This window comes from Vulpes vulpes, chromosome 12 (genome assembly GCF_048418805.1).
Source record: "Vulpes vulpes isolate BD-2025 chromosome 12, VulVul3, whole genome shotgun sequence".
Lineage (NCBI taxonomy): Eukaryota > Metazoa > Chordata > Mammalia > Carnivora > Canidae > Vulpes > Vulpes vulpes.
The window spans coordinates 59,157,250-59,160,070 of NC_132791.1; the positions used below are offsets into that span (position 1 = coordinate 59,157,250).

The 2,821-nt window shown below is 35.3% G+C and overlaps 1 pseudogene; it reads left to right on the top strand.

Annotated features, from left to right (window-relative positions):
* The first annotated feature begins 1,011 nt into the window (after positions 1 to 1,011).
* On the top strand, positions 1,012 to 1,845 carry LOC112917162 (peptidyl-prolyl cis-trans isomerase FKBP3 pseudogene; annotated as a pseudogene).
* The last annotated feature ends 976 nt before the right edge of the window (positions 1,846 to 2,821 follow it).

Genomic DNA, 2,821 nt, shown 5'->3' on the forward strand with positions numbered 1-2,821 from the left:
TAATGAAGAGGATCAAAAAGGGTATAAGTGACTTGTTGAAAAGTGCATTAAAGTGGTAAGTCTTTGACAATATCGATTAACTTAAAGTAAACAAACCAAGAACAATGGCACCAACAAGCGAGAATGAAAAAGGAAGTAGAGATTCAAGTAAATAGTAAAAATGTAGAGAACTTTACAAGTAACTCTATTTCATTAAATTTGAAGCAATAATGAAAGTCTAGGAAAATGCTGTATCAAGATTGAGTCAAGGAGAAATAGTCAGCAAGAGTAAACCTGTAACTGTTAGGGATATGTAACCCAAAGGGTGAAGTTATACAACAAATATTAAAGCTAGTTTTTCACGTGCCTTCTACCAACCATCCAAAAAACATGATTATCAATATTGCTGAAAATCTTCAAGAGTATACACATAGAAAAAAATAAACTTTAGGGATCCCTGGGTGGCGCAGCGGTTTGGCGCCTGCCTTTGGCCCAGGGCGCGATCCTGGAGACCCGGGATCGAATCCCACATCGGGCTCCCGGTGCATGGAGCCTGCTTCTTCCTCCGCCTGTGTCTCTGCCTCTCTCTCTCTCTCTGTGACTATCATAAATAAATAAAAAAAAAAATTATTAAGAAAAAAATAAACTTTAACTTCTGTTATGGGACCAGTATGAGTATACTCTGATCAAATGAAAGAATACCTGCATGAGAAAGGTAATTAAAAGCCAAGTTCAATAATGAAGGTAGATGCAAATATCCAAAACAAGGAATAAACTTAACCAAATTGGTGAAATACTTGTGCACTGAAAATTATAAAGCATTAGTTTAGTGAAGGAAATGAAAGAAGATGGGAATAAATGGAAAAACACACTGAGTTCATGGATTGGAAGAATTAATATTGTTAAAGTGTCCTTACTACCCAATGTAATCTGTAGGTTCATTGCAATCTCTATCAAAATTCCAGAGGCATTCTTTTCATAAATATAAAAAAAATCTTAAAATTCAGAGTACAGCAGAGGCAGTGGGGGAAGATGGTGGTGGCCGTTCCACAGCGGGCCTGTACCATCGAGCAGCTGCGCAGTGAGCAACTACCCAAGAAGGACATTATCAAGTTTCTACAGGACCATGGTTCAGATTCGTTTCTTGCAGAATGTAAGTTATTAGGAAACATTAAAAATGTGGCCAAGACAGCTAACAAGGACCATTTGGTTACAGCCTACAACCATCTTTTTGAAAGTAAGCGTTTCAAAGGTACTGAAAATATAAGTAAAGTGTCTGAGCAGGTGAAAAACATGAAGCATAATGAAGATAAACCCAAAGAAACCAAGTGTGAAGAGACTCTGCATGAGGGTCCACCAAAATATACAAAATCTGTCCTTAAAAAAGGAGATAAAATCAACTTTCCCAAAAAGGGAGATGTTGTTCACTGCTGGTATACAGGAACACTACAGGATGGGACTGTTTTTGATACTAATATTCAAACCATCTCAAAGAAGAAGAAAAATGCCAAGCCTTTAAGTTTTAAGGTTGAAATAGGCAAAGTTATCCGAGGATGGGATGAAGCACTCTTAACTATGAGTAAAGGAGAAAAGGCTCGACTAGAGATTGAACCAGAATGGGCTTATGGAAAGAAAGGACAGCCTGATGCCAAAATTCCACCAAATGCAAAACTCATTTTTGAAGTGGAATTAGTGGTTATTGATTGAAATAGCAATGCTTCAGATATAAAGACATTAGCAACAATAAAACATGGCCTTGAAGAAACTTATGTAACTAGAGCTGGTTACTATTGTAAGGGGAGAGTCAACTGGAAAATTCAAGAACTCAGATATTGTTTACCCAATCCTGAACTTTTAATATATGTAATCCATCATAATTCCTTAAAGTTTGATATATTTTACTACAGCTATGTAAAATATTAGTTAAGGTGAAATGACTTTCCATTTACCTCATGTTGTAAACTAAAAGGCTCAATAAAAACGTGTTAAGTGTCTTGAAAAACAAAATCTTAAAATTCAAATAGAACCACAAGATTCCAAATAGTCAAAGCAATCTTGAGCAAAAAGAACAGGGCTGTAGGCATCATGCTTTCTGATTTCAAACTGTACTGCAAAGCTTTAGTAATCAAAACAGACTGGCCCTAGTATAAAAACACATGTATGTACACCAGTGGAACAAAACAGAGAGTCCAGAAATGAGTCTACTACTTTATGATCAATTGAACTTTGACAAGAGTGCCAAGAATATACAGTGGGGAAGGAACTATCTCTTCAAAATAGTTTGATTGTGGTGATTATTTCCTAACATATACCTATATCAAAACATCAAGTTGTATACCTTAAATATATACAATTTTTCTTTGTCTATAACAATAATGCTGAAAAAAAGAAATTCTGCACATCATTTGGGCTGTATACTTTTCCCAAAAGGTCTTACAATATATATATTATTATGTAACATTTTAATGGTTGGTCTTGGTGTATGTTTATTCCACTAACCTGTGAGTGAACTTGTGGGCAAGGAATGTAAACTAATCATCTTCATATGAACAAATTCTTGTTAGCATGGTTGATGCTTGATAAATGTTTTGTTGAATCCATGCAAAAATGCTGGGGTGAATTTGAGACCACCAAATATCAGTGTTCTTAAGATTCCTGAACTGTGTAAGATTCCTGGACAATCCAAATTTTATCATAAAAAACCCAGTAAATTTATTTGGGGTTTCCATTTTCATAGCTACAGAAATGAGAAAGAATTTGCTCCTTGTAGAGTGGTAATTTATTGTCCAATTAGTGTAACCAGTGAAAGTTGTAGTGAAAGCAAAAGGGTTACAGAACCAAA